The following is a 26,446-nucleotide window of genomic DNA, read 5'->3' as shown; positions in this document are numbered from 1 at the left end:
GCCGGTCTATGCCTCTCACCCACCACAATGGAGACAGTTGACTACTTGACCTACTTGATTTTCTCTTCAAATCTACCCTACATCTACCCCTGGTCCATCTGATTCCCAACTGCTACCTTGAAAAATGCTAATATTCAGTTAGTAACTCAGTCAGTAAAATATAAGTATGTAACTGGCAAGAACTGTTCATGCCTGTTTAATTATTAAAATACCTATAACTTTAAATTTAACATATTAAAATATGCCTACTTTTTAAATTGCCTTTAAAAATATTTTTCCATCTACTAAAGTAACTAGCATTTATTATAAAAATATTTCTAAAACCAAATATCAAGAAAAGTAAAATACCGCCTATTTTCACTCCTTATGGAGGATTCAAACCCATGACTTTCACCCACTCCACAGCTGGAATTCATGTCAACATCTTTGCCCATGTATCTCTCTATGACATCATGATAAGAAGAGGCATTCGGATATGATCACATGATTTTCTGTGACAACTACAGACAGAGAAAATAAGAGGCCCTGGAAGTTTCTGCTTATATGTGGAAGCTTCTACCCCATCCACATAAACAGTGACTCATGCTGTGTCTGCTTCCTAAGCCAGCATCGACAGAGTGATGATATATGGGGCTGAACCTGGCCCAGCTCATCTGTAATGTAGCTCAAAGGCCATCAAGTGAGAGGCAAGGCATGAGTGGTGGTCAGACGGGAGGGCTGTGTGCCTATCTCATGGTACTACAGTAAAGGCTAGGAATAAAACTTATATAAACATCCCTCTCGGAACTTAGCAGTACTGCCAGACACAACTTCAGATTAGATTTTTTCAAGTATGCCATTAAAGTAGGTAGAGGTTTTGAGAGTCAAATATTGAGGGGCTCAACTGGAATCTCAGTAGTCTTGGGTACTCTGTCGTGGAGAAAATAGAAGTGGGGGTGGGGAGAGAGCAGGCTATAGAGAATATTGTGAACAGTTGTCCATGCAGAATAACACAGTGGACACATTACTAGTGATCTACCACAGCATGCTTGAGAAAAACAAGCTACTGGAGACAGTAGGCACTTTACTTGTGATCAACCACAGTGGGCTCAGAAAGACTAGTGAGTACTTCCTGGAAATGGCCTCACTAAAGCTCACTACAGATGAGAAGTTTGCAACCAATGACCTTTTCACTGCTAATTTCCCTGGTTCTGTGAGTGAGCACTATGACGCTGTGAAATTTCAAGTCTTTTTTTTTTTCCAAATAAAACAAATGTTACTTATATTTTGGACACTAGACGGATACAGATTATTATAGTCCATAGCTTATGGGAGTGGACTGAAGGAGTGGACTGGAGCCCACTGCCCACAGGAAGCATGAGTGTTGAGAGCTCAATCTAGTACCACAAAGACAAAGATGATATTCACTCATTGACTGTTCACTGGGCTTTCCTGTAGTCAATGCCATCGAGACCCACATGCAGACAGCATAGACCTTGTTAGCTAGGTCTGTTCTCCAGAAATGAAACCCCAATACATTTCTTGGCTTTGCTCTGAGATGGTAAGGTGTGTAGGTCTGTACGATGAACACGCTGTGCACAGGCTGATGACTAGAACATGCATGTAGCGTGAATATACATGCCCTAAGTATATAACAATTCTTTAATCTGTTTTAGTGCACAACTAACAAAAGCAAATAAAAATTGATTTCCTCCAACCCTTATGCCAATCCTTTGGGTACTTTAGAAATTTCTAGAATTGTCACTAATATCACAGGCACAGGCACCTGTAGCCCTTTCCAGCTTTGGCATCAATTATCCTTGATGTTACTATCCTTAGCTGTTCACAGACCTTGATGACGTTTGCTTGGTCCTGGGGCTAATTGCCAGTCTGGCACATCCCTCATCTCCTGGCTTTAATCTTCCCTGCATCCTCTCATCCTCCACTGGTGAACCAATTCCCAAATCTCTAAAGTTACACAGATTCAGTCGTCCAAACTTTTTTTAGTGTCTTCAGGATAGAACATTGAAACTACAGCACAAACTTGGCTTGTTCTAACCTTCTGTCTAAATGACTGAAACCAAATGATGTGCATTGAGTTTATCTCAAACACTTTAATTAAAAGCCACAAAACATCATACTATTACCTTAGACCTCCTTAGAATATCTTCCTTTACTATTTTGTCCTAAACACTAAGAGCCTGTGGACACAGTAGCTGTTTTAGTTTAGAACATCCTCTGCATGCAAACCTACGCTGCACGTTTATGTATTAACCACTCTGTAAACAGTTAGCCCAGCTCTCAGCAGGAACTTACAGTTGAGAACGAGCCTGAATCCCAGAGCAACCATTTCCTGTTCAAATCCAGGCAAATGGAAGCCTCACATCCAACTTCCTCATGCGTGAAAGGGAATGAGGGATATAAGATGTAAAAGCTCACAATACCAAGTCTGATAAAAACCTGAATCCAGTCACCAGGACCACCTGGTGGAAGGAGAGAGCTGACTCCTGCATGGTATCCTCTGAGCTCCACAAATGCACCATGGCATGAGCACGCACACCCACTCACACCCTCTCACACTAACCCACATCTACTCATATCCATTCAGACCCACTCACACCACTCACACCTAATCACACCCACTCATATCTACTCATACCCACTCACACCCACTCACACCCACTCACACCTACTCATACCCACTCACACCTACTCACACTCACTCATACCTACCCACATCCACTCATACCTACTCACACCCACTCATATCTACTCATACCCACTCACACCCACTCACACCTACTCACACTCACACCTACTCACACTCACTCATATCCACCTACACTCACTCACATCCACTCATACCCACACACACCTGCTTACGTCCACTCATATACACCCAGATTCATTCATACCCACTCACATCCACTCACACCAACTCACACTAACCCGCATCTACTCACATCCATTCAGACCCACTCACACCCACTCACATCCATTCAGACCTACTCACACCCACTCACACTCATTCACACCTACTCACATCCACCCACATCTACTCACATCCATCCATACCTACTCACATCCATTCACATATACTCACACCCACTCATATCTTAAAATAAATAGACAAAAATGAAATAAAATTGACATGATAGCATCAATCTAGAGGAGTTTTGTTTTTGCTTTTGCCTTTGCTTTTGCTTTTTCGAGATAGGGTTTCTCTGTGTAGCCCTGGCTGTCCTGGAACTCACTCTGTAGACGAGGCTGGCCTGGAACTCAGAGATCTGTCTGCCTCTGCCTCCCAAGTGCTGGGATTAAAGGGGTGTGCCACCACCGCCTGGCTTAGAGGAGTTTGTAAAGAGTTAATAATGACATTGAAGAAAGTTTCATGGTCCCAAAACTTATTCAACGTTCAGAAAGTGATGAGGATTTGTCTCTCTGGTTTTATTGTATTAGGACTGTTATTATTTTATCATAGATTTATTTTCTAAATAAAATTTCTAGATTAGATGCCTTATAATCAAGAATACAGAGTCATCTTTCAGTGAAAATAAGCCCCATGATTTTTTAAGCTGGTTGTGAAAATAATCTTTAAAAAAAATTATAAACAGAGAGTTTGAAAATTTCATCTGCTGTGGGGTAGCTTAGGCAAGGAAAGGTGCTCACCCCCTTTTCCTCAAACTGCACCAGACAGGAGTCCCAAGGTCATGAGAGTGGGAGAGCCAGCCCCACCCCTCACTGGCTGCAACACCAGGGAGAGTGTGTCCTGCACCTAGCCTGGGCAGCACAGTAGAGATGGCCTTGATAACAAAGCCAGCCCCAAGGGCACGAGAGTGGGAGAACAAGCTGCATCTCCTGGGGGGAGTGGGTCCCCACACCTCAGCTGGGCAGCACAGAAGAGCTGGCCCTGGTGGCCTGGGTGTGGGTGAGCTGGCCCCAAGGGCATGAGAGCAGGAGAGGTTGCTGGCTGAGGTACTGAGTGAGCTAGGGAGTGGGGTAGGGTGGAGGCAGTGCTGGAGAGCTCACCCTGGTGGTGTGGGTGTGAGAGAGCTGGTAGGCTGACCAGCTCAGCTACCACCCAGACTCAGATCCAGGTCTTTAAGTTGGCCCAACTATCAACATCTCGACATCTACCCCATCTACGAACTTCTGGAGCACATACAAGGTAGTCCCCCAGAACCAAAGCTGCAGGACCTCCATGATGCAGGGTGACAACAGGATGTCTGGGAGGAGCCCCTGCACAGCTCCAGTACTGATAGTGTAGCAGAAGCCAGAGGCCTGGAACCAGACCAATGTTATTCACACTGTAGTGAACATTTACAAGTGAAAATGTGTGGACAAAAGGGTGTGCTGTGGGGCACACTGTCACACACTGAAGCTTCCACAATGTGTGGTGTGGTGTATGTGTGTGTGTGTGAACATCTAAAGTGAGTCACTACACCCTCATTTCTTGCACACTTTCTTCTGACAGAATTCTGTAAGACACTGAGCAGATCCTCTTATAAGATGGGATCTTGCCCCTCAGCGTGGTAAGATTTGGAAGCAGGGGCTTGTGGAAGTGATTCGGTTATGAGGGCGGAGTAGGCAGATAATACAGCACCCAGTCGGAGAAGCACCCGGGAGCCCCCTTAGCCTCGTGCTGACTGAGCTGATGCAGAGAAAGTGGCTGCTCTATCTGTGGAACTTGACTCTGACCTCAGACCTCCAGCCTCCACAGACATAGATAGCAGATCCCATTGCTTAGAGCCTATTCCGGCAGGGGCGCTTTGTTGACCAGCCCAAGCTTGCCTGAGCTAGTCCAGACAGGTTCCCTTGTGTGAGAGCTCATTCAGGATAGAAAAAAATAGGTTCAGTTAATGCAGTGGCCAAACTCACGTAACTCAAAGCCTGGACAAAGTGACTGACACACACTGTGCTTAGAGTCGTCCTCTTTCTCCTGACACTGTGCTTAGAGTCGTCCTCTTTCTCCTGACAGACACTGTGCTTAGAGTCATCCTCTTTCTCCTCTCTCTTGATTCTATTTTGAATACGCTTGATGCTTTCCACTAGGAAACAGCATCATTACCAAAACGACTTGGATTGAAAGCAATGATCTGATGTGTTGGCTTGAACAGTTCACTTTATTTAGGTTCAAATGGGTTTAACATTTTAAAAAATAGGTAATAGCTCTCGATACAAACAGATTAGTACATGATTGAGTTTAAGGTCAAGTTTAATTTATGTCGTTATTTGAACGTGTGAATTTATTCAGATAAACACCAGCACATTACCAAAGTTTTAGTCATGAAACAAAAGGAGTATAGCTTATGGTGTCCTGGTTGGGTTTAGCTAAAGCACAAGTCCTGCTTCGTCAGAACCGTGGAGGGCTTTGCATGTAACTATCAGGAAGCCACAAGTGTAGCCGGGCTTTCCCTCAGAGCATTCCATTTAGTCAGCAAAGAAGAAATGCATTGTGAGCAGGGCTTCTGCCAGAGTCTGGCAAACACTACCCATGGCAGTCTATGCCAGGAGAAGAAAAGGCTATGCCAGCAAGTCATGCTTCTCTGTTCTACTAATGGGAAAGTCAACAGCCCTTGATCCTAGGGGAGGGTGTCCCAGAGACGAGACACATGCTCATCTCAACTGCCTGCTAAGTTCTGTTAAAACCAGCTACACCAGATATCAGAGGGTGGGGTTGGCAATTAGCCCAATTAGATAGACCGTTAAATAGAACCTTACAGATCCTTAGACGGATGGACCCGTAGACAGAACCATAGACGGACCATTAGAAGCCCCCTCAAAAGTACCCCTAGATTAGCTCTTAAAGGGACGCTTAGGTAGGGCACGTTCTTCAGTGTAGACAAAGCCTGTGTGGGGAAGGAAGGGATACAAACCCATCATTTTGTCAGATCCCCTGCCCCAAAATAAATAATTTAAAGAAACACATTGCATATGTTCAAGGCATGTTTCATGCCTAGACATACTATAAGATAAATGGCTCCTAAAACGGTTCTGAACACAAAGCAATGCTGTGTGAATACATCACTTCCATAAAGCCAAACCACGAGCTTCCCAAGTTCTGAAATATTAAAATACTTGCTTTCCCTGACCTGTGCTACGTTGGCTACTGTTCAGTGCAAAATGCAATTTACAGACGTTACATGGAAACAATGTCTGCACAGAACAACTTTCATTTATATTTCATTAAAAAGCAAGAACAGCAACAACAACAGAAACCGTTGCTCTAAGCATAATAGTCTGAAATAACCAAACACTTGAGCAGTTTAACTGGAAGCATAGATACCTGGAATTTTAATCTCAAGTGCAAACTCGGTATTAGATACATAAATTCAGACGAAAGGAAACAAAATGAGTGTTACCTGGAATGAGTACAACACAGAAATCACATCATGCAGCATAAAATTAGCACAGCGCACTTAATTTTTAAATACCACATTACTGAAAAATCCAAAGCAAATATTTAATATCGTATTCGTAATGTCTAGATCATTAAAAATGCCATTTCCTACCAGAAATTGTATCCTCACAAAATTGGCTTGACTGTGTTCCTGTGTACAACTGAATCAATTTCACACTTACTCACAGCCCTGTCTCTGGGAGGTGGTCCATTCATCGGTTTGATGTTACCATAGCAACCCTGCAGCATGGTCACATGCCAGCTAAGCTCTACCGGTTGAGTCCTAGTATTCGGCAAACCACATCATATGAACTTACGGTACTGTGCCTGCCTAGCTCTGGGCCCTTCGACCCTCACTCCTCACCTTAAACACTACAAAAGAGAAATCTAAGAGTAACTTGTGGTGTTGGAAAGAATATTTTAAGGGCACACATAAAATTCCTTTGAGGCCCTACAAAGAGAAGTTTGAGCTAACTTAAACTGCTGTTGTGATAGATGATTGAGCATCCAGTTAGAATGAGCTTTCAAATGAAAGGCTGATATTTTATGTTTCAGAGCTTTGATTCCTGGTCATGGAATCCTAGTCGTGATATACTTGATTTTCTTATAGGATCTCACTGGCTTTGTAGTTATCTGTTTGTCTTAGCACCCTCACTAGCAGTGTGGCAAAGCAGCAACAAAGAAGAGGCATAAAAATAACCCTAAAGTTTATTCATATTGTTATTCCTCCTATGGGGCTGCAAACCCCTTCAGCTCCTTGGGTCTTTTCTCTAGCTCCTCCATTGGGGACTCTGTGCTCAGTCCAATGATTGGCTGAGAGCATCCACCTCTGTATTTGTCAGACACTGTCAGAGCCTCTCAGGAGACAGCTATAACAGGCTCCTGTCAGCAAGCTTTTGTTGGCATCCACAATAGTGTCTGGGTTTTGTGACTGCATATGGGATGGATCCTCAGGTGGGACAGTACCCCCAGAGCTCCCGGGGACTAAACCACCAACCAACGAGTACACATGGAGGGACCCATGGCTCCAGCCACATATGTAGCAGAGGATGGACTTGTTGGTCATCAATGGGAGGAGAGGCCCTTGGTCCTGTGAAGGCTCGATGCCAGTGTAGGGGAATGCTAGGATGGGGAAGCAGGAGTGAGTAGGTTGGTGAGCGGGGGGAGGGGGAGGGGATAGGGAGTTTTTGGAGGGGAAACCAAGAAAAAGGATAGCATTTGAAATGTAAATAAAGAAAATATCTAATAAACAACAACAACAACCCTAAAGTTTAGCTTCTCCCGAGTCAGGTTGCCAGAAATGCAAACTCTGGTGCCTACAGGAACCCTCCTACTCCAAAGAACTTTGGGGTAGTGTTGTCCCTTGCCATGGATGTCTGTGGCGGCCAGCCTGAGTATCTCATTGCTCAAGTGTATGTCCCTCGCATCTCTGGTTGTCTTTACATTTTCTTCCCTCTCTGCTTTTGTCAGGACACTCAGCCAGCTGGCTGTACCCAACCCAAGAGCCTCATCCTCTCTTGATGATAGATTAAGAGCTCAATCCTTTCCAGGGAAGTCAGCTCAGATCCTCAGCATCCTATTCATAAAACAAACAAAAGAAAGGCAAGTCAGGCATTCTGGCAGCTCAGCACAAACGAGAACTAAACAGCTCTAAACAGCTCTCCCTTGCACCTGAACACCCATCGACACAATGTCAGATGTGAAGACACACCCAGAGATTGGGCATACCGTGCCTTCCTGTAAGTTTGGGCTGCTCCCTCACAGACTCCTTGAGAAAATCATTAGGGAGCTACAAGACACACAAAACCTAAAACACCCTTCAACAAAAAGCATCAGCCAGAGAGGAGAAGGTTGAAAACGTCAAATACAGATTCCAGGGCCGCAATCTTCCACCTTCTGGGTGATCATTCCGTCTCGGTCATCCTAATGGAGCACCCATGAATGACACTGCGCATGTTCTGAGCCCCTCTTATGCTTGACACAGGTATAGTGATTGAGATTATGGTTTCTGGGGATTCTTACGGTGTGGACAGCATCAGCCAGAGAGTCTGTCCTCGGTGGAGAAAGCGTGCATCACTGGCTTAAGATCTTTCTACTCCTGGGTGCTTCTCCTAACCATACTGCCATGAGCCCTGTTTCCTGGACTTAGCTGGGGAATGGCTTTTCTGCCTGCTTATTGCCTTTCCTGACAAAGTTGACTCATCCTCCTCTTGCTTTTTGTTATGTGTTTGCTTAAGTTAACGAGCAAGAAAATTCACCAGTTTTGATTTCCTGTATGAGTCTTTCTGTTCTGAAACTTCTTTGACAGTGTGGTTGGCAGAATATGTGGGAGCTACAATCTCATCAGGATTATCTTACAGGAGACAGTGTCCATGAGAAAAATCACTGCAACCCTAATGGGCTTGGAGTGCAACTCTTGTCTGAGCTCTAAACAACTTGATAAAATCAGTCATGAGTCAGATTACAAAAGACTTTCCCTACCATGATGTTCATCCCTGGTCATTAACTTAGCAAGATCTAGACTCACCTCACAGATGAGACTCTTGGGTATGGTGGTAAGGGATCGTTTAGACTGGGATAATTATGGTGGAAAGGCTCTGCTAACTGCAGGCATTCGTGGGATGAGCACAAAGGAGGAAGTAAGGTGAGCAGCATCTATCACTCTCCGCCTTCTGACAGGAGACAGTGTGGCCAGCAGTCTCGGGCTTCTGCTGACAAGCATCCCCTGCCCTGTTGGACTTCTGTACAAACTAGAAGCCACAGTTAGACTCTGTCTTCTTCAAGGTACTCTTTTCACATTAACAGGAGTGGGAGTGGAGTCATTCCTGGGCTAAGTGTGCCGTGTGCTTTGTAGGCAGGAGTAACAGGGAAGCGTCTGGAGCTGTGCTCGATAAAGGCCATGGAACACAAAGGTTCCTGGGCCACTCTGGTGGGAATTTGGAATATCAGAATGTCGAGAAAAATACAGTGGAGGTCTGGTGCATGAAGCTTCAGAGTGCAGCGAGGACTCTAGCACAGCCTGGGCTACATCTGGTGAAGGATCAGGTTCCATTCTGTCCAGGACTTTAGAACTTGCTTGAAGTGAGATTAGGGAGAAATGGACTAATTTCCTCGGTGGAGGGAATTTCAATCTGGTATTGAGTCTGGAGCAGGACGGCTGTTCAGTAACCAACAGAAATCAAAACATGAAGCTTAGTGAGGAGCTTCAGGGGCAACTTTAAAATTGCAGTAAAGGATATGAGAAGATCAAGAGTTGGCTCCATTGAGTCAATAGGAAAGGCAAGAGCCCATCCATCCAAGGATATAACCTGTGAAACACAAACTTAGCCCAAAGGATGGAGATGGGGATGAGAACACAGAAAAGGCTCCCCGTTTCTGAAGAGCAACTGTCTGGGAAGTGTTTCCCCAGGGTCAGGAGTGAAGCTACTGAAACTATAGTCCAAAGAAGGCAGGCTTCAGTCCAAGTTGGTGGCAGATTGTGACCATATGGTACCTATAGTACTGATCTTATAGGCATGAAGGATGCAAAGCTGATGGAGTCACAGAGCTTTGTACCAGAGATGCCAATAGGCAGGGGATGTGTGGCATGGTTGGATTCAATGAACAGAAGCCCTGAGGGCTCACTGTATGCCAGGGCCAGAAGATGTCCACTGAGGAAACTGTAAGCACAGTGAGTCTGCTGCCCAGAGAGCAGCCGTCTGTGCTGTAGAAGGAGAGCTGGACGAGAGGGGCTGCCCAATACTTTTTGGATACAGATGGTTCTTCCGTGAATCTCAGGAGTCAAACATGGAGGTGTAATATTTGGTATTGGCCCTGCTTGGCTTCAGTCTGCTTTGTTCCAATCTCTCCTTATTATTTTTCCAATTCCTCTCTTTGGAGTGAGAATGCTTATTCTCTTCTATTGTGTTGGGTTTTACTTTTTTAACTTTATATGAGTTCACAGGTGAAGATTGCCTTGGGTGTCAGATGAGACATGGACTTTAGACTTTTAACACTTGGAACTATTGAAGATTAAAGGGATATTTGAAATAGAACTGTAGTTTGTATTGTATTTGGCCATGGTCCTGTGGGAACAAGGTTGGAAGCTGGGACTTATGGGACATAGTTAGTAGCAAGTTGACAAAGGTCCGCTTGTGTTCAAGGCAGTCCTTGAGAGGTGATTGGATCATGAGGTTTCTGACATCACAAGTAGATTAATCCACTGACGGCTCACAGATAAATAAGAGACTGGGATGGTGAAGACCTTGGGAGGTGAAACACAGTTTAGCAGAGGGAGACTGTGGGGGAGGGGCATGCCTTGATGGGTGTGTATTTAATCCCTAGCCCCCTTTTCTCTCTTTGCCTCTGGGATGCTTTGAGCTGTATGGTTTTTTCCTCTACTACACCTCCCCACCACCATGTTCTTCCTCATGCCATAGGCCTAGACGCAATGGTGTTATTGTATCATGGACTAAAATGTCTGAGGTCATGACCACAAATAAGCCTTTCCTGATTCGTGCGAAGTGGTTATCACAGAGGTGAGGAACTAACATGGTGAGATGCCCACAAGGAAGGATGAGAGAATCTCTGAGAGAACAGAAAGGCTGCCATGTGCACATGGAGGCAGTGTGGCAGGACAGGCAGTGTACTCTGCATCAGTCTGAGGGAATGAGAGGTCACCAGACAGTTTGGGGCAATGGACGTACCTGAGTCATAGAAGACTGAGTTAAAGGTGTAGATTAGGGCATTGCCAAGTATGGATGCAAGACAGAAACCAGGGAGGAGATAGAAGAGCTTAGGCTAGCTTTGTGCAAAAACAAAGAAGTCCTTGGAAAGGATGTGGTTCTTTAGAAACCCAATGTGAAGAAAAACCTAGAGGAGTTGAGGGTGGGAACAAGGCGAAGCACAGGTGTGAACTGAGGGACAATGGTACCTTGTGTTGTGGATGCGAGTCTAGGAAAGACATCTTCATAAAAATTCAGATGACTCAACACCAAGTACTTCAAAATGTAGGTGTCAGGACTGAGATATCAGTCAAACACATCTAAGACTACAGCCATTTCCAATCAAACCCTGTTTGCAGATACGAAAAACATCTCTAAGATGGACACTCAGACAGCAAAGTAACATTGCTAGCAAAAGAAAACAAAACCCTAACAGGGCATCTTCCTCCGAATGCATGGATTCACTCTCAAGCTTAACAGAAACTCTATTTTTTTCTTTTTTTAATGAAAGAACAAATTCAGTCATGGGAGATCACTCTGGCGAGCACAGTAACAAACATAAATGGTGGTTATAACCAGCTCAGTTCGAGTCCATTACAACGCACAGGCATCAACGGACCTCAGCACACTGTAACTGACTCACAAGTTAAAAGTTGCAACAGAATACAAATGGCTGCTTTAACAGCCACTGTCTGACTGTCTATTTTTTTATCCTGTTTTACTCCAGCAGGTACAATTTAAAAAAAAAAAAAAAGGAACTATGTTTACCCTTTTTCTGAAGAACTGTCCAGCTTCAGGGCTAAGTGATGTCTGTGTCACTTAAAGGTAATTTGATGGCTTTCACCATCCTGCATGCTCTGTTTTACCCACAAGTGGCTTTTGAGTAAAAAGCTAACAGCTATAAAGTGGTTCTGGCCACCAGGCAATGAAAAGATTGGGTTCTTTCTGAGGGCATATAGCTGCCAAAGGGCCGATGCCTTGGAAGAACAGCTAGTCCAAGAAGGAGATGGGTGAGGGATTTTGTCATCAGTGGGTAAACTGTCTCTGAGACCCACTGTCTCTTCACGTGGTCACTTCTAGCCAATAGGTCATAGGGTCCCAGGCTATGAAAGCAGGTGAAGGGGGGCTGGTGAGCTGGCCCCAGGCATGTGGTAGAAATGGGAAGGAGTGGACTGTAGTTAACTGCACAGGAGGACATGGGAGACTTAAGCTTAAGGTGGCCAACCCCCAAGGGGCCAGAGAGTCTGGCACAGCTCAATCCAGGAAACCATGATTCAATCTTATTCTACTTTGCATTATTGCCCAAATTAGTGTCTTCTAATCAAATTTATTGGAAAAAAAATCAGCCTTTAGTCTCTTTCAGATATATTCTGTCATAAGGATAAGTTAGCGTTAGGATGTTTCCCAGCCTCCGTATGTGCCCACTAGGTCTATTTTCTAAAAATTGCCCTTGTCCATTTTAACAGTCTCTTTTCTCCTCTTCCCATATCTCTTCCAAGTATCTCCCTCTTCTTATCACTAAGGACTGGCTGTCTCACACACACTAGAAGTAGAATGTGCCCAGCCTATGCCCTAAACTGTCACTTGCTTACACTCCAGTGCTTAGGGAATGCTGCTACATGTGGGTAGAACGTAGGGAAATGGAGGCCAGAGACATCAGCTCCCTCAACCCCTTCAGGGAAGTCAGGTAACTCAGTTTCTGCAGCTGCCAGGCAACAGGCAGAGACAGTCATGAATCAAGGTTGAGGGACCATCAAAGACGACTAATGTATCCCCAAAGACTTTCAAGATTCCATTTCTGCTACAGATTCTATTTTCTCATCACTAACAGGTATAATATATAATATATACAGATGAATACATTTCCAATCCCTGTAGATGGAAACTAAAAATTGTGATGTGTTCCTGAGAGATGTTAAAATAAACTTGGAACCGTTACTGCATTCTGTGATAGGAATTTGAACACCACAAATCCTCAACAGCACTAAATAGCCATTTTAACATAAGCACAATTCAGTCGTGGTGAATGGGCTTGGGAGGAGAGAGAGCAATCTCTGTGATCCCACTGTGGGCAAAATAAACAAATTTCTCAGAATACAGTACTTCAAGGGAGAGACAAAGACAATGAACAATGAATGAAACACATTTTAGTGTTACAGAAAGCATGTACAAAGGTGTCAAATACTCCTATGTGTGCATGTGTACACTGCATGTAAGTATTGGAAATAGAAACACACACACACACATACACACACACACACACCTCCAATCCCTGTATGTGCAAGAAAAAATTGTAGCATCCTCTAAACAGGAAAAAAAAAAAGACTAGGCAACTGAAAACACACAGCTACAGGAATTTTGGTACCACCAACCCTTTAGAACAATCAATGGACTTTTAAGATGTTCTAAAAGCATATACTTAGTCAAAAATTATGACTTACATAGAAGAATAAAATGCAATTAACATCACATGAAATGAGATATAACAATATGCTTTATAATATGCATATATATTTTATACCATAATAAGTACAAATCATCTCCAGTCACAAAATCACAAAGGATGAATCCATACAAGCTGAGGTTGGATTTCTAAACAGCATATATTTTTCTTACATTTTAGATGGTTGCAAGGCTAAGAGAGGAACCAAAGTGTCTTATTAGAACATCTCATGTCATTTTCATATTCAGAGCAATAGACTGACAGATATGTAAGTGTGGCAGCACCTATCAGGAGTCACAGACCCATGCATTCAGTGATGTTTGTCTCTCAAACGGAGCTATGCACCCACAAGCAAGGCTGGGAACCCGTGTGAGGGGAATGTGAAGTCTGACCAGACTGAACCAGTTGACAGCAAGTAAATTGGAACCAATAAGTAATCACACTGCCTTATCATTTCATCTTTGCAAGAAGAAAGACGGAGATTCTGGGACATCCCCAGCCAACAAAAACAGCCATTTAACACCCTGGTTTCCATTACGAGGTGTGCGTGGCAAAGGCGAGCGCTGTCATGGAATAAGTTATTCTGATGGATTACCCTTGCTAACACTTTCTCCTAAATGAAATGAATCACTGTGGATGAGGTGTGCAGACGTGTGCATGAGTGCATGCTCACACACACACACAGGCACACACAGGCATGCACACAGGTACACACACACACAGGCACACACAAAGGTACACACATACACACACAGGTACACACAGGCACACACACAGGCACACACACATACACAAAGGTACACACACAAGCACACATACAGGTACACAAGGTACACACACAGGTACACACAGGCACACACACAGGTACACACAGGTGCACACACACAGGTATACACAGGCACACACACAGGCACACACATACACAGGCACAAACAGGCACATACACATATACACACAGACAGGTACACACACACACACATACACATACAAGCATGCACACACACACAAGCACATACACATATACACACAGACAGGTGCATACACACACATACATACATAAGCATGCACACACACACAAGCACATACACATATACACACAGACAGGTGCGCACACACACATACACACACAAGCATGCACACACACACAAGCACATACACATATACACACAGACAGGTGCACACACACACATACACACACAAGCATGCACACACACACAAGCACATACACATATACACACAGACAGGTGCACACACACACATACACACACAAGCATGCACACACACACAAGCACATACACATATACACACAGACAGGTGCACACACACACATACACACACAAGCATGCACACACACACAAGCACATACACATATACACACAGACAGGTGCACACACACACATACACACACAAGCACACGCGCACACACACAGACACACACATTCACACAGCCCCAACTGAATGTGCAGAAGTTGCACACACACACACACACACACACATTCACACAGCCCCAACTGAATGTGCAGAAGTTGTAAAGGTCTGATTCAGCCGTCTTAAGGATTACCAACAATGAAAGATGAATATTTGAAACTGTAGTTTCACTTTTAGATGAGATTGTGATAGTATGTGAAAATGAAGTACATTACAGCAAAAAGTATGAATGATGTTATTTGGTAAGAAAGGCATTTATAGACACATATAGACATAGTCAGACATCAAATAGTACCCTTCTTCCACCATTAGCATTAACATCAACACCACCATACTGTCACATCAGCATCATCTCTACCATATTCCACATCAATGCACCTACCATAATCAACATCACTATTACCAGCCCTGCCATCATTACTATCACCATTATTATTATGATTACTGTCACCAATATTAACATTATCATCACCATCATCACGACCACCATCACCATTGTCATCACAATTACCACCATTATCACCACCACCATCACCGCCACCACATCATTATCACCATCATCATCCACACAACATAGTTACATCTGGATATCACCATTGTCTTCCATCTCACCATGCCTGCCATCATCATCATCAAATCATCATAATCATTATTCCACCACTGTCAACATAGTCATTGTTGCCACCATCACACTGTCACATCAGCATCATCACCACCATCAGCACCATCCTCACCACCACCATCATCACCATCACAATCATCACCACTCTCATTTCCAAGTCTATGGCCATGACTGTCCTTTATCACTGGATGCAGCTGCAGCAGGACAACACTCAAGTGACCTTGAAAACTGATTTTCATATTTTTAGTACATCTTATCCTCAAGACGAACCAACAAAGCAAAGCCATCTTCTCTCACTACGAAAAAAGCATAAGCTGAGAGGAACCAGACCATGAAGGAGAGCCCACGCCAACTGCTCATGCTGCAAGTTAACAGCTCAGCTTTTTACCTGACCTTCATCATGGCACGGCTCTTTGTTCCAAACTGCTCTGCCTTGGAGAGTAAAGCTTGATGTGGCAGAGCCAATGGGAAGGTCACTGGCAAGCTCAGAAGGACAGGCGGAGTAGAAAAGGAGAAGAAGCTGTACTCAGTAGTCACCTGACACTGGGGAATCCTTTCTTTAAATGCAACCAGCCAAAGTCCTGTTCTTGCTGGCCTGAGAGACCTTAACCACCAGCCCTTCAATGGAAAGCTTCATACTGCCCATGACAAACCTCAATACACTTCCCTTATGACACCTCACCCCACATCACAGTGCTCCCTGCCCCCCATATCACTGTACTCCCTGTCCCATCTACATCACATCACAGTGTCTCCTGTCCCACCCACATCACACCACAGTGCCCCCTGTCCCATCCCTTATCACAGTGCTCCCTGTCCCACCCACATCACATCACAGTGTCCCTTGTCCCATGCTAGTGGCACGTTATACATGACTGTTTATTCAGAGACCATATAATCAGCTCTGACAGGTACATGGCACAGATGAAAGTCTCCTCTTTATTATATTAAGAAATAAAGATGGGAAGGAGGAATATACACGAGGTCTCTGATCTCTTCAGGGCTTCCCCTTTGAGTTGATACAAAGTGGGAGTTCTAAGGACAGACAGAGGCCGTTTAAGAATGGCCTCAGACTTCTGTTTCTGAAGATGTAGCATTTAAGTTCTCCTCCTTTCTGAGTTGTATGCATGAGACAGAGGAAATAGTAGGAAAAGAAACAGATCATCTTAACAGATAATTATTTTCTCCATTGGGATCTAACAGCAGCATCACATACCATAAAGGTCCTAGGAGTTATCAAAGGAGTTGTCAAAGTTATCTGGGATTTGTCCAGCAGTCTTAAAAGTAACTACCATGGAAGAGCTTGATTTTACAAGAGTTCTGTCTGTATCAGAAGAGTGACCATCCAGTTATAACAAGGAATCCCTTTTGGGATCCTATGCTTAAGAGACAGCCGTTGCAGCCTCTGGCAACAGTTGCAACCTCCATCTAGAGCTCCAGTCACCCACCCCAGGTCATGTGCAGATAAACCTACCCTTGGCTGTGTCTGTGCTTTTCCATCACACATCAACAAAGCATCTCAGAACCAGGATGCTGGAATCCGCCAATGTCTGTGCAGAAAAAACTAGGAGAGGATGTTGTTCCAGCCCACACATAGATGCACTGACTTGATGGTCCTCACTCCAACTGAGAAAATGCTGTAGACATGGTGCACATGTATTAAAATGGTACTAGCAGGAGTGCTGAGCCAGTGATCTCCAGAGAAACACTGTTATTTAGACATCTTTGCAGACACTGGCAGGTATCTCCATGGAGACCCTGACTTAACTATCTCCACTGAGGCAATCGGTTAGACACACTCACAGAAATGGCTATGAGTCCTGGTACAGTCAAGTAACTCCACAGGAAATATGATAAATAATTTCGTCATCCTTTTTCCATGCTCATTTGATAATTTTATGCAGAAAGGATATGTCTAGTTGACATTGGCCAATGCTTTTAAGTAATTAATGAAAGTTAGAAAAACATACATAAAGGAAATAATTGTTTTGTGCAAAACAAAACAATATTTGATTATATAAGATATAGGTGAATTTTCTCTTGTTTTCTCCAGTGACAGAAAGCAATATTTCTCCAGCACATTGTGCAAATTACTAGGATAATCTGTCTTCCTCTACTATTGTGGCAAATGTCCCAACAGCTAGCCAACATTCACATAGCAACATTTACTTAAATGTCAATGTATTTGTACTTCTGAGAAATGTACATAAGCTTTCAAATCAAGGGCCAATCCCCCTGCCCACCAAATTTGCACATTTAACTTCTTTCAAGAACACTTCAGAATATCAGACATCAAAGGAAGTGATAAAAACAAAAATACCATCAATCTTCTGTTAAGAAATAATTATCATAGTGGAATTAAGAACATCTGAAGTCTGATTATATAGACCAGTTTTATAGTATAACCAGAATTTTTATGGTAAAATGTTTAAAAAGGAGTAAAATAAATATTCAATGAGCAAAACCCTAAAACACAGGGTGAAAGTGTGAATTAAAGCAAGCAGCTCAGCAGCTAAGGACAGTTTTGTGTTGAATATTGGGATGTACCAAAACCTGACATACCAAAAATTCCATATGCAATATTATGTGCATATATTTTTATTCTGCTATTCCTAAAAAATACATCCATTAGTAGATGCTGATATGTAAATGGTTTGGTATCATTCTTATACAGCCAATGTTATGGGAAACATGTACATTTTTACTTGAGTTTCCCAATCCTTGTTCTCAATATTGTGATAAATGGCTGATGTTGAGGGTTCTCCAAGGCTACTGACAAATTCTGAATATGAAACATTTAATAGAAGCCAACTCTCCTGTGAAAAATCTGGTCTCCCTGGCCACATCATAGGAAATCAACTTGTTAGTTTCTGGAGATTCATCTCACCTATGGATGTCTCATTTCTCCTAGACTTCAAATTTGATGCTGAATGAATACACTCATTAAGAAAGTTTCAAATTTTTGTAATGCCAGGGAATTAAAATTTACCTACATATTCAAAATAAAATCTTCTAAACATATTTATTTTAGTTTTAATGATATGTACATATAAGCGGGGGCACTATGTGCGCTTAGGAACAGGTACCCAGTCCTTAGGCCAGAAGAGAGCACATAATGCTCCTGAGATTGGGAGGGTGGGTGGGTACTGGAAACCCAACGCAGGCCTTCTACAAGATCAGCCCAGAGGATCTGATCTCACCCTTTACAGAAGTGAAACTTTGACAATTCCACCTTTTACAAGGTTTCTTCCTTACAAGAGGATCTGTCAGCCAAATCACAGAACCACTGCCAGGGTGGGAATGGAAGGGGGTGAGCATTCTACTGCAAGTGTCAGTGTTACAAATGGATACTGTTTCTATTTCCTCAAGTGCCAGTGTTACAAATGGATACTATTTCAGTTTCCTCCCTTCAGAGAAGGGTTACTGGTTCCCCAGGGTCTTGAGAGCACTACTTTGACATAACATAAAATCTGTACCAATTAGCCATTCAGATTTTATTTTACACATTGCTTATTTCTGCCAGTTCTGCTGGGTACTGCAGGACTGGCTTGTTTTGCATATATGAGCATGTATGAGCATGTGTGAGCATGTTTGAGCATGTATGAGCATGTATGAGCAGTGTGAGCATGTGTGCGCATGTATGAGCATGTATGAACATGTGTGAGCATGTGTGAGCGTGTATGAGCATGTATGAGCATGTGTGAGTATGTATGAACATGTGTGAGCAAGTGTGAGCATGTATAAGCATGTGTGAGCATATATGAGCAGTGTAAGCATGTGTGAACATGTATGAGCATGTGTGAGCATGTGTGAGCAGTGTGAGCATGTGTGAGCATGTATGAGCATGTATGAGCAGTGTGAGCAGTGTAAGCATGTATGAGCATGTGTGAGCAGTGGGAGCATGTATGAGCATGTATGAGCAGTGTGAGCATGTATAAGCAGTGTGAGCATGTATGAGCAGTGTGAGCATGTATGAGCAGTGTGAGCATGTGTGAGCATGTATGAGCAGTGTGAGCATGTATGAGCATGTGTGAGCATGTATGAGCATGTATGAGCATGTGTGAGCATGGGGTCAAGCTTCTTCCCTCTTGTGTCCTTTATCACAGTCCAGTTTGTTCACAGCTAAGTGATGAATCATCTAACTTACAGTAAAAAGCAAGCTAATGTTATACCTGACATTTTTAATCCCTTCTTTATGACAGTCCTCTGAGGACCATGTGTTTCCCTAGCTACAGCATGACTAACTTTCAGTGATAAATTTAGTCACACAACCTTGGCATACCATTACTGTCTTACAATCTCACAAATGATTGAATACCTTTTCCAGTTCACACCACTACTGCACACCATGAGAACTGCACCCATGTAAGGCCAAAGGAAAAGGGAAGAAGACACAAGTGTGTCTTTCTGATATCTAGTAACAAAAGACAAAACAAAATATTGATTCAGTTTTGTTGAGTGAGCTTCTTGAGGTTTGCAATCAACATTCGCTTTTCTGTGGAAAAATCAAAACCAAAAATCGATTATCGCTCATGTGTAGACCATGGATCTTCAACAGCTGACTAGTTAATTAAATGCTGTAATGGGATCATAGATTAGTCCTTCCCCTATAAGTATGCATTAATAAACCCATTTTTCAGTGCAAGAAACATCTGCTCATGACTACTGTTATATTCCACAAGTACAGCATCCCACTCTCTATCTATCTGACAGATTATAAGTTATTTGACCCAAGGGAGGGCAGATCATCAGTTTTCAGTTTTATGCCTGGTGTCCTGGATGAAATCTGAAGTTTAATACATGGTTTAGGTCTCTCCTCATTCATCTGCTCAGGGGCTGAAATGTCAGATCTTCCAGGAGGACAGGAAGAACCGACTCTTTGACCACGAAGTGTGGACTATGGCTGCTTCTCAGTGTTCCCTAATGAAAGCTTCTTGGGCTCGTAAAATAATGTAATTTCCATAAAACAGATACTAGACACTAGATGTTTGTGTATTGTAAGTGTTATTAATGTTAAGAAGGGTACCTTTGACAAATCCTGGTCAAATTCATCTTTTTTAACTCAAGCACAGAGAATGAAACTCCGGAAAGCAATTTTTCTGATAAATGACATCTTCAGAACCGTTATCTTCTAAGTATGATAGTGCAGCAAGAAAATGGCAAAGTTGTGGGAAACAGCAGCAAGGCAGAGGGACACAGGGTGTAAGCAGTAGGCAAGACAGGGACACAGGTGTGAGCAGTATGCAAGGCAGAGAGACACAGGGCGTGAGCTGTGTGCAATGCAGAGAGACTCATGGTGTGAGCATCGGGTAGAGGAGAGAGGTATGGAGTTCAGGCAGAAGCACCAGACTCAGATGAACTCACCATCCATTTGAAATCTCTTCAGGGACACACATGTCCTCTGACTCTGAGTGGAATGTTCTTACAGATATCCAAAGAGAGTTCCAAATTTGGGAGCAGTGTCTCACCTAGCATGGCAGGACCTCTTTGTTTTGATAGAAGGCACGGGAGGCGTTCTATCATTCCACACATTGAGTTTCAGATTCTGGTCATGGCGCTGAGTGTGAAGGGTAGAGAAACTGTGTCCTTCAGTGATAGAAGACAGTGAAGCTAGAGGACCGCATCAGCCAGCAGTGCTTCATCCTAATGCCTGACTCTCCAGGTCTCAGACCCAGGAAACTATGTTTCAAATCCCCTTACTCTCCTTTTGCTCTTGACATCTTAGTCACTGCAGTGCTGAGCTTGTGGTGGGGAGACATCAGAATCGATTGCCTCTACTTCATCACCAGGACATTCCACTTTACACTCAATATGTCCTGTTTTTGAAGCCCCTGCCCCACCCACACAAAACACCCGTGAAATTTTTCCTGCCGAGACTACCAACAAAATTAATTGGCTGATGGAATGGTCCTGCTCACCCTCACCAAGAATCCTTGCCAATTTTAACTTCAGTTCTCCTTCCCGATGTAGCATCTTCCCTGGAGATCTCCCTGGATTCTTGGCTATGTTTTATCTTTCCGTTTCTACCAACTCCAGCCTGTGCATATTATTCCTTTGAGACACATCTTGTGTTCTCTTGGTGATGCTGTGTGTTAGTCTGTCTTTCTGGGTTAGGTTCTTTCTCATACACAGTAATATCTGTGGCTACAAATAATATGGGAAGTTCCTGCTAGAAACCCCAAACTTAACTTTTTAATAACACAATTTGTAGCAACTACAACTGTTGGAATTTATTTGGGGCTCATTTCAGTCTCTTTATCAGCAAAAAAGACAGTTTCAGATTTAAAATACTCTGCTTAACGTTTCTATAAGTGTACCTTAGGACATTTAATTATTTTCACATATATGACAGAGAAAATGAGAAATAAAGGCCCCCAAATCTAGCTGAAAGTGCTGCTAAACTTTCTAGACATTATATCATCCTCACATGATTTATCAGAAGTCAGGCTGACTCATGTGTTCTGCAGATTTTCCATGATTAAACAATTAACTCAGTAACTGCTTCATTTCCTTCTCCATTGAGAAAGCAAAGCCCACCCCACCCCCACCCCATATTACAGTCTGCTACTGCGCTTGCTGATTGGCTTCAGATCTGATTCTGACTTCAGAACATGTGGAGAACAATGGATGTCACTGCCCTTTCATCCCAAGCAGTTGGCTGTCCCCTGTAGTGCTGTCTTCAAATGTTTCTCCCACCCAGCCTCAGCAGTCAACTGCTCCTGCTGGGAAATTCTGGAGTGATAACTAGCAAACTAAATCCTGAGCTATCACAAAGGTCTTATAAACTGAGGTTGCTGACCAAGGAGGTTAAAATAAGCCTGTGGCAATGTCTATGCTCAGGTGGCCTGCATGAGACAGGGCTTGAGCCAATAAGAAGAACTTACATTTAACCTATACCTCACATTATGCTGGCATTGCTTTTAGAATGCTTGCTACCTGGCAGTGTCCCCACAGTTTACAAAAGTAAACACACTGTAGTGGAGTTCCACTAAAGTGAAATTTCTTTGTCTGCATCTGACATTTCTATAAAGGCTTCCCTTAATAGATTCAGTAGGGTGAGCATCAAGGGTGCTAAGCAAGGAGGAGTGGCTGGAATCTCAGGTCAGGACCAGTAATCCTACCCTGGGCTCCTTCTATGAGGGAACTTCAGCAGCAAACCAGGATGTCTCAAGGGTCTCTTGAAAGTGCTTCTAAGGAAGACAGTTACTATAATTCTTAGAGAGAAACTCTTCAGTAGCATAATTTCAGCCTCAACAACTTAAACTCCAGTAAATCAGCAAACTCTTGAGTGTTGGCTTGACAGCAGCCATGTAAGAGACATATCACATTGTCTCTTGCAGCTGCGTGAAGTTTCTCAGTAATTCCTAGTCTGCAGAATGGGAGGGGATGGGAATACTGAAAAGGGTGTGTGAGAGTCTTCACTCTTCTCCCTCATCTAGAACATGTAGAATGCAAGAACAAAGCAAAACAAAGCCCTCTGTAGTGCTACATCCACTCCAGTAGTGACAAGCGCGACAGACCCTGAGAACATGGGCGCTGTCCTGAGGCGAAAAGTTCATGGAAACTTAGTCTCCTGGAACTGTGGCATCCCGTAGTATAAAGAATGCTCCAATGTGCTTACTTTAGTTGGTAAACAGATCTGTGTGCTTTCCCTTAATATTGCTTTATTACAAGTGCTCCTAAGGATTGATATTTTGACATATAGCTAAGTTAGATTCTAGGAAGTCCTTGATCCGACCTTGGGCATGGATAGCTAAGACACTGCCCCACACAGAAATTTACCATTATCTAGGAAGAAGGAAGTTTGCGACCTAAAGAGGAACCAGAGTAGATACTTAGAACTTATCTGAGTTATACCCATTCACAAGTATTTATAACGGCCTAAGGGGAAGGTGACTATACAATAGACTAGAGTAGGAACTATGGCAAGGGCACAAAGCCCTTGCCCCTGGCTTCTAAGATTAAGTGGACCTTAGGTGGAGCTGTTTTTGATCCCAGTGGCTAATATTGAGTTTTACCCCAGTTGGTTCCTGCCAGTTCTTCCATGTTTGTATTCCATTGTTTTAGAATCCAGTAACCTCTTTGTACCTTGCCGGTGTGACACCCAACTCCCCTATTTTCTTCTGTATAAAAAGTTTGATGCTCGATTTGACAAATTACATTCAGATCCACACTCCCTTGTATCGAGTCTGTCTGTCAATTCCTGCCGACTCTATGCCCATCTGTTCGAACCCCTGATTCCCACGGGTTGTGGGGGGCCGATTAGGCCTGGTCCGTGGCACTGTAGACCTAAAGTAACAACCATGGATCATAGGAAGTCAGTAAGAGGCTACAGGTCCAACATGGGTACAGGTCACCATGCAAGCCCAGCACTGTGCAATACAGTAGAGAAAAGAAAAGCAAAAGCAAGCCTTGGTAATGCCCAACCAAGTGATCTGGGTGGTTTTTGCTGTTTCCAAGGCTACACTTAAAGATTGCACATGAAGAGAGTTGAGCCCTGTTGCTCCTTAGCAGCTTCTCTTTCTATTCACACCATCCCCACCCGGATAAAATAACATGGAAAACTACTGCCTGCCACCATTCTACTCCCATGTGGACATTTGCTGCCTGCAGTCCAAGAGACCTTGAGGGTGCAGACTTGAGAATCCCAGCTGCTTATCCCAGAAGGAAGCAGAATCAGCTAGATTGACCCCTTAACACTCATAAGAGGAGCTGAGAAATGACTGGTTCTCATGGGAGGATCTGAGTCCCTTACATGTGGACATGAAGAGGACGCTCCAGGTATCTGGGACTCTGAGGACAGCATGACTTGTTTTCCAGATTTATCTTTGTTTCATGACAAAGCACACTAGATGCCTAACATGTCTAAGCACAAGCAAGAAAATAATACTCTGAGGCTGGTGACTCTTCTGAGGCTAATGAGTGTCATGTGGATGTGACAGTCACCTTCTGGAAGCTGTTGAATAAATCCACATGACTCTTTCTGCTTTCAATAAGAAATAGACACAGTGATCCAAGGGACAGAACTTAACTTCTGAGAATTCCCTGAAAGGATGTTGCTAAGATAAGGTTCTGTTTGAAGCTGACTTTCTGAACTTCCTACTGATACCATGAAACAAAGTACCTTTTTGAGACACAAAAATATCCGACAGACAAATGAGAGGATGCCCCAGCCAAAAAGCAACACTGAAGAATGGCTTAAGATCAGCAAAGCCAGCGTTTCCGTTCCTGTGTGTGGATTATAGTGATCAGTGTTCTAACATACTCAGTGACCAGCCTATCTGAACAAATATAAAATCTGCTTTTACAACTGTACAAAAGCGGGGACAGAGGGTAGCTCTGCTGAGCTCCAGTGAGGACCGCAATGAGATCAAGGACTCGTTTACCTAGCACTGTGCCTATTCCATTGAACTCTTGTCAGATGAAGCCACTAGGGAGGGACATCTGCATTTTTCATTCACTGCAATTATTAATTCAATGAAATATGAATTAATTTAAAATGAATAAATTGTCATATCAAATAGAAATCTTTTTTTTTCCTAATTAATCGCTATTCGGTGAGACACCTAGTTCATTAGACACATCTTATCACTGTCTATGCAGCCACCAGACAAGGCAAAGACCCTGGGGTTAGAAAGTTGACATGGTACTGCATACAAAGAGCTTTGAATCTTCATGAGAAATGGACTTGATTATATGTCTCCCTCATTTTTCAGAGTCATCCATCACCTCAATGAATGTTTTATCTTTCATCTACAATTATTTACTGGATTCTGAAAGCATTTTAGTACTATTGGAACACACTCACAAATATTCTCTTTTAGAAAGGCAAACCAGAAACACTCACAACACTACAGGAAACACAGATACACTCTCTTAGAAAAACAAATCAGAAACATCTACGACACTCCTTCGAGAGAATTCTCCCTCCAGGATATATGTGCTGGTCTAGTCTACTGCAGCCCCTGCCCTTCTCTTCCCTCATACATGACCTTGATGGATACTATGGAGATTTCACATGTTACTGCTATAGCTGGGAGCTGGATCTTTGCCTCACTTAAGACACAAAATACATTTCCTAACCTGATGCCTCTAAATGCTCTCTAGCAGAAAGTGCCATTCTGCAATTCTGTTGTTTCTAATTCTGAAAATATTCTCTACATGCATCCTTCATCATTTTTGCCATTTATGCCACCTGGTTGGCACAGGGGACAGGGGTGGTACTCTAATAGATAATTATCTAGAGGTTGACTCCAATACCCCACAGCTCCCACCAATGCCCCAATATAGGAAGGATTCACATAAGTTCAAGGTATAATTCTGAGCATGGCAAGATTAAATTCCTCTTTGTGGTGAGGACTGGTAAGTTCTCACAAAACTCACTGGAATGTATTGTACAAGTGGTTGTGTTGACCATGAGGCAAGCACACAGACTAGAAACAACTCTGGGGAGATTCTCTCTCCTCAAGGACATGCTACACCGCAGCATGCATGCATGGAATACCTGCCAAGCATGACAGAGCCAAATTCACCCGAGTGTCTCTGAAGCTTCATTACAAAGCATGGCTTGTAAATACATGCTGCACACTGAGCTGAAGTTTCTAGATCCGGAATTTGACTCTATGGTCCAAACCTCAGAGAAAACATCATGGATTGGTTTTCTGCATGACCAACCCCACCTTTGGGCAGCTAGGAGTCATAAGCTCTGAGGCATACCCCTTTGTGATTTCCCTCAGAAATCAGTCAAAATCCAGAGAAAAAGAGAAACATTAGAGCAGAAACCAGTGAGATCCAGAAGATCCTAAGGAATGAAGAGAAAAAATGTATTCCACTGACTTGGGAAATCTGGAGGAAAGTGATAAATGTTCAGA

At 43.2% G+C, this 26,446-nt stretch overlaps 1 protein-coding gene across 2 annotated transcripts in view; it reads right to left on the bottom strand.

Moving 5' to 3' along the window:
* Myo16 (myosin XVI) overlaps positions 1-26,446 on the bottom strand; it is a 480,832-nt gene that overhangs the window by 429,742 nt on the left and 24,644 nt on the right. Inside the window, exon 1 of one of the 2 annotated variants that reach the window (XM_006508779.3) lies at positions 6,492-7,110. The exons of the other annotated variant lie outside the window; for it this stretch is intronic. The gene's annotated coding sequence lies outside the window, so the exon portion shown is untranslated. Of the gene's footprint in view, positions 1-6,491; positions 7,111-26,446 lie in introns of those variants that run through there. 2 annotated transcript variants of the gene reach the window in all.

Source organism: Mus musculus, chromosome 8 (genome assembly GCF_000001635.26).
Source record: "Mus musculus strain C57BL/6J chromosome 8, GRCm38.p6 C57BL/6J".
Taxonomy (NCBI): domain Eukaryota; kingdom Metazoa; phylum Chordata; class Mammalia; order Rodentia; family Muridae; genus Mus; species Mus musculus.
The sequence above is the reverse complement of the archived record's forward strand: the minus strand, read 5'-3'. Positions and strand labels throughout refer to the sequence as shown.